Below are 12408 nucleotides of genomic sequence, written 5' to 3' on the forward strand. Positions count from 1 at the left end.
AGTACCTGGGGTTGCCCAGTCAGCCACAGCAGCAATCTTCCTGGGGTAGGTTTTGGCCCCGGCGTGGGGTCCAGGCATCCCTCAGGGCCACCCCTTGGCCTCGGCGGTTTTTCTTCCCTGTCAGTTCAGCTAATTTGTGGAGGGGGGCAGCCAGCTTGACAAACCGTCTATAGTAGCTGGCAAAGCCCAGGAATGGCCCGAGTTCAGGGACAGTACCTGGGGTTGCCCAGTCAGCCACAGCAGCAATCTTCCTGGGGTCTGTAGAGACACCTGCGCCAGAAACTACATACCCCAAGTATTGTACCTCCTGTTGGAAGAAATGGCACTTCTCAAGCTTTGCCTACAATCCCTCCCTCTGGAATCTGCCCAAGACTAGGTCCAGGCGACTGAGGTGCTCATCCACTGTGGAGGAAAACAACAATGACGAGATAACTGCTTTATCTCGTCATCGAGATAAAGCAGCAGGGAATGGCAATGTTGATCACCAAACAGCTGCTCGATCAGTCGCTGAAATGTACTGGGGGCATTGCATAAGCCAAACGGCATCCTTTGAAAATCAAACAGGCCAAAGGGGGTGCAGAAAGCTGTTTTTATCTCGTCTTGCTCTATGACTGGGACCTGATGGTAACCACTAGCCAAATCAAGGGTGGAGAACCACTGAGCTCCTGACAGGGCACCCGAGGACTCCTCAATCCTTGGTAGGGGAAAGGCATCCTTCCGTGTTTTGCTATTTAACAGTCTGTAGTCCACGCAGATTCTTAGGCTACCATCCTTCTTCCTCACCAGGACAATAGGAGAGGCATAGGGGCTACAGCTTTCCCGTATAACCTGGCTGTCTAACAATTGATGTATGTGGGCCCTAACTTCATCATAGTCAGAGGGGGCGAGTCGCCTAACAGGAACACTGTCAAGTAAAGGGATGTCATGTGTCACGAGGTTAGTGCAACCAAGGTCCAGGTCAGAATCATTATAACTGTATTTTAACTGCTACTGTGTAAAGGGAATACTGCTGCCAAAAAGCACTTTATTTGTTTAAAGTGTTTGCAAACCAAATGTTGCACTTTTGTTCATATAGCAGTACTTTTAAAATAAAAGTGCGCAATACACTACTTTTGAATTCATTATTGAACTTTGCGCATAACAATGCAATCGCGATTAATCGCAAAAAATCGTGTATATATATAGATAGATAGATCCTCACTAGTTTTTTCGGTTCCCTGACACCAAAACCAGCAATGTTGTGATGATAATAATGATCTATCTTGAGTTCCGAACAGCCTGCAGCAGAAATGTTTCTTCCTTCAATAAATCATGAAGTAGCTAACGGCTCTCAGGCAACAGTTATTCTCTTATAATCATGTCATAAGTTACCACTTACAAACTTGATTCAGATGCCTACGACTCTCAATTTGTTGTACCTTCAATTTCTACGGACGGTGTCATAACAATTTTAATCAATGAGGTTAATTATGCCTTCTTAATTAGACACCCATGGGTTCTCTTGAAAACTAGTCATATAAACTTTTACATATGTAAAGATGCAGAAGATTTTTATAAAACAAAAACCTTTTATGAAGGAAGGAGACGATTCGTTAATATTCCTTCAGACACTGAAACCTTATTACAGGCTGGATATTCCTTTAATTCAAAAAGAGGAATGGGATAAATCATGCTTTTTAATAACAGATCTGAAAGTGAACAAAACTGGTCTGTACAGTAGAAATAGTAAATTAGTTCTCTAATCTAAGTACACCTAAATGTCTTATTTTTGTAACTTGACCCCATATTCAGGACTATACTTCATTTTCTTTTTTAGCTTTAGAGGATTGTAGGCTTAACACCCGTATTAACATTGTTGGTGCTTGACAGCACGGCAAGAAGGGCTCGCTTTCTCAGTGAGTTACATGTGTAAATGTAAAAGCATCCAATTGTGAATCTGGAAAATGACATTTCATCTTTATTTACGTGAAGGAAGCTGCAGTCTGGTTTCCTTTCAGCACAGATGTTATTGTTTTTGGTTTTGATAAGCGGCGCGCTCTTCCTCCTCAGTTCTTCTCCGCTCAGCTACAGCACACTCAGTCCTGTGAGACAATCAGGCCAATCACAAGATGTTTACCAGCCATTAAGAGTTTCTGCTCGCCTCGATGACAGTGGAGTAGAGAGAGAAATCAACAACTTTTGGAGACAGATCCTTAATTGTTCATTTTTCTCCATTTTGACATTAATTAGGTTGAAATATAATGTGTTAGGGGGGGTAAGAGGGAAGAGATGGCTCCAACTGGGAGTTAGAAGGTAGACGGCGAGACTTTTCTCCAGTGTTTAAATGTCCATCATGGGCCTCTAAGTGGGTGTTGCAGACAACACAAATACTGTACCAACTGTCTGACAGTTAGCATTAACAATGCATCTTCTGGCAGGGCGAGACTGGTTGTTCTAACACTGTGGGTTTATTTACTCAAGTAATGAATGTTCATATCCAACAAAATAAATTCATATACTGTCAATCTACAAAATATAGCTGCTGCCTGGATTAAAGGAAATGTTAGAAGTTACCTTAGATGATTGATTAATGGAAGATGGATGATTGCACCAACACAGCACAAGACTTTGACAACAGAGATTGGAGTTCATCTCCTGCATGCTGCCTGTGATTAGGTTTATGTTGAGGCTACTGTGAAGGATAGGATTTAATAACACCCCTAGAGGCGAGTAAGTGTCACAATAATAAATATGTTAGTCAGAATATGTTTCCATATGGAATGTATTTTATGTTTACAATATCCTCACTTAGAGGATATTATATGTTACAGTATATTAACTCATTGAATGTATTAGATCATAGAAGTATAGTCACTGTAGGTATTAAAACACTAAGTCTTGAGGGTCAGATAGGGATTCTGAGTGAGGCTTCACAGACATGCAGCAGCAAATGGAGGCGACCTCATCGATGGAGGATGGGGCCAGTGGGACGGTCAAAAGCCAAAGCTGACCACGACGGAGAGGTGGAGCCAAGATGTTTTGCGAGGGGCCAAGATGTTTTGCTAAAGGATCGATAATGGGAGGGGACAGAACTCAAATGAAGCCAATCACTAATCGCCACGGAGGATCATTCAGACGTTTTATGACAGTATCGGACACTTTCCGACCCCCAGGGGATACAAAAGACAATGTTTTAGGGAGTTTACCTCAGATCACTGCAGCTCTCATTTTCAGCTAACTGGCCGCGCCGGACTGTGAGGAGATGCGTGTATGTGGTCTCTGCTCTCGAGAACATTACTATTGATAGTTAATTCAGTTTGTAAGTGAATTTCGTGTAGTACATTAAATATTGTTTTTAATTTTGAACCGGATCCAGCTCATTCTTTCTGCTGCGCGTGCGCAGTAAGAAGCTCGCAGCAGAAGAGTACCCGCGGCCTGCAGGCTCCTTCATCCTTTGTTCTAACCCTAACACTACTAAAACACTTGATATAGGAAAGGTGGTGGTTTTGGTTATGTCCTATTTTGTCAGCTAGACTTTAATACATGAGCTATGATCTTTCCTTACATTAACCAAGGGCTTTGGCTGGACCAGTTATTTAAACAAATTCAGTAAAATACATCGTCAGTGGACTGTTGCAGATTTGATAAATATGCATATTATTCAGGGCAGCTTTACTTTTGTTTGACAGGATATTTTTCAATTTGAACACAAGACATATCAACAACAACTGGATAGAGGGATAGTCTGTTATGGATATACATGGTCTCCAATTGATGAGTTCTGGCAATTCTGGTGACCTTTCCTCCAGTGGACCATCCAACTGACACTGCCACAACTAAAATATTGTGATGTATTCTGTCTTTTGATTACTGTTATAGCTTCCTTTGTAAGTCCACTACTGGTCCTGGTGATATTTTGTTACACCTTCATATTTTTCACTGCAGAACACTGATGGTTCTGCATCAGGATGTTGACATCAGCAGCAATGCCAAGCAACATATAATAATCACGACTTGTTTCAATATCAAGGTCACAATTATGTATCATGATTATTCATTTATTTTAGAGACCAAAAAAAACGTCATTGCATTTTCATATTTAAATCAATAGAGTACTGCCTTCACTTCTATGCTGTGCTACAGTCCTGCTAATTGATAATTGAATATTTGCATAAAAAAATATTTTTCACTGCATGTCCGTTTGCTCTGTTGTATACAAGCAGAAGGGCAAACCAGAATATTACTGTTCTATTCTGGACTGCAGCCTCAACATTAATACCTGTAGAGCCCTAGCCCTATTTTTAGGCCTCTGCTCAAAAATTGCATACCCATACTAAAAAGACTACAAGGTCTATTTGAATCATTTTGATGTTATAATAAAAGGTAACACTTGTGAGATTTGTCCGGATGTGTAAATATCAGTGTATATGTTACTGGTTAAGAGTAAATGAAGATGGCACACAGCTCAAATTGAAAAGTTTCAGGTTTGCCTCAAAAAAAGCCCTTTTATTGTTATTATTCCTTTGAAATGAGGCAGTGGTAAGCCTAAAACCACTCCCGAATCACAGCACCATATGTGAACAGCCCCCCTAAAATAGGCCTAACGACGCCCCTGACAGGAACACTGTTTCCAGTGAGCTCTTAACGTGCTCAACATAATAGCTTACAATAGTTTACAGAGGGCAAGGGCTTGCAAATCATAATTAGCCACCTGCAGGGAAAGGCGCTTGACAGCGACGCAATAGGATGCGACACATATTTTAGTTGACAAAATATGAAAACATTTTTATTTTGGTGGCGTTATCAGCCCTACGGAGCGGCCGTCTGAAGTCACGGTTAGCGGCTTTGAGGGGCACGGACACAAAACTTCCCTTTTCTTATTATTGTTTCTTAACTATTGTGAAGTCCACACACAAACTTTAAAGGAACTAAACATTGATTGCTCTCCAGAACGACAGAGACTTCAGTCACCAGCAGAGCTACGAGTGAGAGACGTGTGTTGACCTCATTTATAGATCCATTATCGAGTAAACTTTTATTTGTAAGTGTTCATTTTCAAGTAAATGTGATGCGAGAGCGAGATAGAGACCTGCAGCGTTGTAACCAAGTCTGAAAAATAAGACCTTCCAGGAAATGTGTCTGAGTTTATAGAGGAAGATTTTAAGTATCAAGCACGACCTTTCATTATTAAAGACTACTTAATTACTCTGTCGTGTTTTTTTAACTAAGCAACCAATCTACTTCCTGTTTACACCGGCACCCACCTGCATGCCCAGTGTACGTGAAGAGTCACGTGATATTCGTTTTCAGGCATTTTAAGTCTGGACGGAGATCATCTTGAAAACAATGCTGAAAAGTTTGGACGGAGATCGTTTTTGTTTGTTAAAACTCCTTTTGGTAGCACTTTATAATAACTACACACTATGAAGCATTAGTTAAGTATGAGCAAACACTTAATTCATCATTTATATAGCATTGTTCCTACATTAATAATTCATTAGTATGCAGTTCATAACAGTTGTAAATGTTTTATTCTTGATTAATAAGCCCGTCTATTATGTGCTTCATTGTGTTTTCATACTTTATATATGATGGATTCTGCATTTGTAAATGAAGTATTATATATTTTACAAACCAATTATTAAGGAGTTGTAGATGATTAATAAGATCATTTATAAAGTGTTAGTAAATGGTTAATAACTTATTTAGATGTACATTATTCATGCATTAATATATATAATGGTTAGGGACTATGTTAATATGTGCTTTATAAACGCATATTAATACTGCAATTCATGATTAATTCATGATTTATTAAGGTAGTTACTACTCGTTAGTAAAGTATTTTGTGTGACCTCATCTAAAGTGAGGACTATTTATGCCTTATAAAGCATTTATAAATGACATTGAAAGGCCAGCAGTGCCTCAAATCACTGTTTTTGAACAGAACAGGCAAATAGACACAACACAAAGTGATCAAAAACATTTATTTGCAAGATGCAAACAATATACTGTTAAATACAAACCTCTCCATTAACCAGGAGCTTTGCATATTAGTTTACATTTACTTATTTAATTATTCATTTCATACCAAGCATATCGATCTCATTTACATCCACTCCACATATAACAGCTAGTTAGCCATCCGTCACCTGGATTGCTCTATTTACAACGGAGGAGACGCATTAGCGTGCGCCTGTCTCAGGACCTCTAGTGTTAGCTGGAAGGCTAGCTGGATACTCCATAATGTGTAACGTTACGTGCCAGCAAACTAAGAAACAAACAGACGGCCATTGGAGGCCCGTCAGCAGTCATTCTTTCTGGCCCAGGTCTGCGCACCCTTCCAACTTAGGTTGGAGTTTTCCATCGCGTAAGTGCACTTCTGTACCAGTTCCTGGGCGAAACGTTTGTCCCACGTTGACGTATGAAGCAGTCTTTTCCTTTGTCCGTCTCACATTGATGACGTAGGAAAGCGAGATTTCGTTTATTGCAAACAATGAACAGATTCGGTCGGCTGCCATCGGGACATGCAACTGAAGAAAAGTACCAACAGTGGAGATCGATATGCTCGGTTAAAATGAATAATTAAATAAGTAAATGTAAACTAATAGGCAAAGCGCCTGGTTAGCTCCAGTTGTATATTTACAAACGTTTTATATACAGCCATATTCTCCTGAAGGAGAATGTCTTTGTTTGTTTCTTACATGAATTAATGGCTGAGAGGTTTGTATTTAACAGTATATTGTTTGCATCTTGAAATAAATATAAATATGTTTTTGATCACTTGGTGTTGTGTATTTTCCTGTTCTGTTCAAAAACTGTTTTGAGGCACTGCTGGCCTTTCAATGTCATTTATAAATGCTTTGTAAGGCATAAATAGTCCTCAATTTAGATGAGGTCACACAAAATACTTTACTAACGAGTAGTAACTACCTTAATAAATCATGAATTAATCATGAATTGCAGTATTAATATGCGTTTATAAAGCATATATTAACATAGTCCCTTACCATTATATATATTAATACATGAATAATGTACATCTAATTAAGTTATTAATCATTTACTAACACTTTATAAATGATCTTATTAATCATCTACAACTCCTTAATAATTGGTTTGTAAAATATATAATACTTCATTTACAAATGCGGAATCCATCATTTATAAAGTATGAAAACAATAATTAAGCACATAATAGACGGGTTTATTAATCAAGAACAAAACATTTACAACTGTTATGAACTGCATACTAATGAATTGTTAATGTAGGAACAATGCTTTATAAATGATTAATTAAGTGTTTACTCATACTTAACTAATGCTTCATAGTGTGTAGATATTATAAAGTGCTACCCTCCTTTTTAAAATGAAACATTATTGTGGATGTAGCCTCATGGAGCCGCAAACAGAGGGGCTGAAGAGCCACATGCAGCTCCGGAGCCGCGGGTTGCCGGCCCCTGCATTAGGTCAACCGTTCTGCAACTGGTGGTCCATAGCTTTGTAAAACAATTAAAATATATAATTGTGCAGTAAACAAACAAGATGGGCCACCTAATCAGGATGACCTCTGGCTGGCACACTTCCTCACCAGCAAGTGACCTTTCACACACGGCTGACATTAGATTGTTGACTGAGGAAGGTACTATTGGAAACTAAATAGCCTGCAGGATTGTTGACTTTGATCTGAACTATGGTTAAAAAAAAAAGGTTTACTTGCTTGAACTCACAAGTAGCTCACTTGTTGGACAGAGTTTTGACAAGACAGTGAAAAGTTGAATCACTCTCTAGTTCTTTAACTTCACTTTGGCATGAAGTATGTTTCTGTTTATAAACAGATAACAAATATCTGTACTGGTCTGTTAATGCTAGCAGCATGGCTCTTAGAATGGCGATGTCAGTCTATCAGTAGGTCAGTCCACCACTTTGGTCCAGCATTTTGGATGGATTGCCATGATATTTTTGTAAAGACATCAAAGGTTCCCAGAGGAGGAATCCTAATGATTTTGGTAATTCCCTGACTTTTCATCTAGCACCACCATGAGATTCACATTCGTAGCTTTGAGTAAAATCTCTCAACAACTGTTCAATCAGGAGAGACAATTTAAATGAAGACAAGATAATTGTGTATTATTAACAGATAATATGTGATGATAAAGTCTTGACAGAGTCTTTGGTGCTTGGATTCTACAGGGAGATTTGTGATGGAGGGGCGTCTGCCCTGAGCAGCAGCAAGATAAATCGGCCAAAATGAAAAATTAAACCATAGCCTAATATTCCCCCCAAAATAATGTTTACTTAGCCAGCGGGAATGAAAAGGGTCACAAATGATTGATGATGGCATAAGCTACTAAGAGATGAGGCATAAGGCGCATGACAGAAACTTGGGGTTAAGTGATTAGAATCTAGCACCTAAAACTCCTGACGAAGCAGTCTGACCATATTTACAAGATTGAGAAGAGGGTCCGGGAGCGACACGCTGATTAATGTCTTTACCTTTATTGTTGAGCAGCTTGAACTGGAATGAATGCGGAGCGTATGGAGCGGCAGCCACGAGGAGATGGTTGAGGGATGCTGGTGAGGCAGAAACTTCAGGATTTTCGGCCCTGTGGCGTGCATGGATAGTTTGCTGGATTTAGCCGGAGACTGCATGGTGCTGGTCAAAGCAAGGCAAGGCAAGTTTATTTGTGTAGCACATTTCAACAACAAGGCAATTCAAAGTGCTTCACATAAAAACATCAAAACATAAGGCAAAAGAAAAGGAGATTTAAAAATAATTAAGAACATTCATTGAAACATTAAAAACAGTCATTAATGTCACATCCGAGGGGCAGATCTGAGACTCAAGCGCAGACACAGACACTGGAGACGAGGTGAAGTTGAAAAATAAGGTTCTTTTACTTTAAAAGTCATAAACAAAAACTGAAAACGACTCCAACGGAGCGGGAAAAAGATCCACAACCACAAAATTAAGGCAAAGGAACAAACCAGGCGCAAACACTGGAGCACCGAGCAAACACCAGGGAGACACAAAACTGGAACTGACAACCAGAACAGTGAAAGCAGGGGAGTATATATGTGTGGGGTGATGAGAAGATTGAAGGCAGCTGGGTGGACTGGGCAGGTGAGTAGGATGAGTGCAATCAGGGGAAATACACACACACACAGAGACAGAGACAGAGACACAGGGGGCAAAGCCTAAACTGTGACAATTAAAACACTAAAAAGCAGTGTAAGAAATAAAATACAGTAGTAAAATGCAGAAATTGATTAATATCCTTGAATCTGGTTCAATTAAAGGCAGCAGCAAACAGAAAGTCTTCAGTCTGGATTTAAAGGAGCTGAGGGTCTCAGCAGACCTGCAGCTTTCTGGGACTTTGTTCCAAACCATTCAGTGCTTTATAAACCAACAGCAGGACTTTAAAGTCAATTCTTTGTTGGACAGGAAGCCAGTGCAAAGACCTCAGAACTGGAGTGATGTGATCCACCCTCCTGGTCTTAGTGAGGACTCGAGCTGCAGCGTTCTGAATCAGCTGCAGCTTTCTGACTGACTTTTTAAAGAGACCTGTAAACACACCGTTACAGTAGTCCAGTCTGCTGAAGATAAATGCATGGACAAGTTTATCCAAATCCTGTTGAGACATAAGTCCTCTAATCCTTGATGTATTCTTCAGGTGATAGGGGGCTGATTATGTAATAGTCTTGATGGCTGTTCAGGTCGAGGTCTGAATCCATAACTACACCTAGATTTCTGGCTTGGTTTGTGGTTTTTAACATCAGTGATTGAAGCTGAGCGCTGACTTTCAATCATTTGTCCTTGGTACCAAAACAATTACTTCTGTTGTATCTTTGTTTAATTAAAAAAAGTTTTGGCACATCCAGTTGTTGATTTGTTCAATGCAGTTACCCAGCCCTTGTATGGGATTATAGTCCCCTGGTGACATAGTTATGTAGATTTGTGTGTCGTCTGCATAATTATGATAACACACTTTGTTGTTTTCCATAATCTGAGCTAGTGGAAGCATATAGATGTTGAACAGAAGAGGCCCCAGTATTGAACCTTGGGGAACACCACATGTCATTTTAGTCAGCTCTGATGTGTAATTAGCTACAGACACAAAGTATTCTCTGTCCTTCAAGTAGGATTCAAACCAGTTAAGTGCTGTGCCAGAGAGTCCCACAAAGATTTTTAGTCTTTCTAGTAGTATGTCATGGTCGACCGTGTTAAATGCAGCACTGAGATCTAGTAATACTAAGACTGAACTTCTGCCATTGTCTGTGTTTAAGTGGATGTCGTTGAAAACCTTAACAAGAGCAGTTTCAGTACTGTGGTGCTGTCGAAAGCCTGACTGGAAGACATCAAAACAGTTATTTATGGCCAAGAAGTTGTTCAGCTGTTGAAAAAACCCTTTTTCAATTATTTTACTTAACAATGGGAGGTTTGATATTCAATATATTTGATATTCAATCATTGTTCATTGTTGCGGAGTCTAAACTAGCCTTCTTTAGGAGCGGTTTAATAACTGCAGTTTTTAGGGCTTGTGGGAAGACACCTGAAAGAAGGGATGTGTTTACAATTTGTAAAAGATCAGTGGTCATGCAGTTTGAAATATTTTTGAAAAAGTGTGTTGATAGAATATCCAAGCAGCAGGAGGATGACTTCAGATGTATAATGTCTTCTAGGCTTCTAAGGTCGATTGAATGAAATTGTGTCATGATATTTGAATGGATGTTATTCAAAGATCGGGACAACACATATACTGTGGTTGGTGTGGAGGCACTGACTGCTTGTCTAATTTTCTGAATTTTCTGATGTTCAGTAAAAAAGGAGGCAAATTGATTGCATGCCCAGGTGGATTGGAGCTCAGCAGCTACTGACACTGAAGGATTTGTTAGCCTATAAGGCGTGTGTATTGTTATTGTTTTTGGTTATGATGTCAGAGAAGAAGGACTGCCTTGACTTTGCTTACCTGAGACAACCTTCACTTTAGTGGGTGCAATGGCATCAACAACATTTTTAACTTTAGAATTGAAGCTATCTACAAGCTCATTGGCTGAGATGCAAGAGAGGGCTGGTGTGGAGGAGAACTTCTGAATAAATAGTTCACTGGTGTTTTCAGAGAGGTAACGCTTCGTCACAACCTCGGTTTGGATATTTGTGTGCAAGGAGATTGCACTCTCAAAGAAAACACAGAAATGATTAGAGAGTGCAACATCAGTCACAGTAACCTTGGAAATGTTTACACCTTTAGTGATGATTAGGTCCAGAGTGTGGCCCCTGTTGTGGGTGGGTCCTGTCACATGCTGAGTCAGATCACAGTTATCAAGGACACCACATAGTTCTATAGATCAGTTCTATGGATCAGGTTGATACCTGCACAGAATGACCCGGAGTAACTGGTGAGATTCGAAGGCAGGGAATGAAGATGCTTTCTCTGCTGAGAAACTGGGCGTCGGCGTACTCCTACAAAAGAGACTGGAAAAAGGTAACCTGGACATTTGCTAATTGCGTCGGTTCGTAATGAAAACACACAGACACTGGGCTGATGTAGAGCGCATGTAACAGCAATCTCAACGTCATGAAGGGGTGCGTAACAGCAGCATGAACGTACTGAAGGTAGAGAGATAATCATATTTAAAAGAGACAGCAGCAAGATGTTAGGCTAACCATGTCATTGTTTCATTGTGCTATTGAATAGAAGAGACCAGCTGATCTAAACAGCTGATATCATGATTGACAGCCTCGAACAATGACTGCAGGGAAATGCGTGAGCTTGCGTGAGGAGTGACTGGCAGATGTATGAGAAATAAACTACGGCCCTAAGCATGCAAGAGTATAGTCTTCCTGACTGAACTCATGCTAAAGCTTTATTTAAATGGATCAACATGAAATTTGGTACACATTCATGTTTCCCTCTGGATAAATTATCACATTGCTGACTGACGTGTCCCCTAGTTCCAAAAGCAGGTCCAAATATCTTTCTTCAAATGCTGTGCTTTAAGACTTAGGGCTGATCACCGATTACAAAAAAAGCAACAACACTTGAAGTGAAAGCATCCCACAGCAGACATCACTGTCCTGTTTCCGTTTTGTCCCCACCAAAGCATGATACGTTAGTATTATCAACACGCAGAACGTTTTTCTTTTAAATTCACTTAAAACTGATTTTCTAAATGTTTGTTCATCACACCCGTGTTGAAAATATCTGCACCACTGCTGTTATGGGAAGGAAACGTTACACTGTACATCACCAACGTGATTCGGACATTTTTATATTTTCTGTTTACTTTAACTGCCACCTGTAAATCAGGCTCAAGTCAAGGCTCTGTCCTATCAGATTCTGGAATGCCAACAATGGATTCCAATGCAATTGCCCCAATCAGTGGATTTGCTTACGGAAACTAAGAACATTTAGTACTTTCACAAAG

Source organism: Anarrhichthys ocellatus, unplaced genomic scaffold (assembly GCF_004355925.1).
Source record: "Anarrhichthys ocellatus isolate YVR2014 unplaced genomic scaffold, GSC_Weel_1.0 scaffold59, whole genome shotgun sequence".
Taxonomy (NCBI): Eukaryota; Metazoa; Chordata; class Actinopteri; order Perciformes; family Anarhichadidae; genus Anarrhichthys; species Anarrhichthys ocellatus.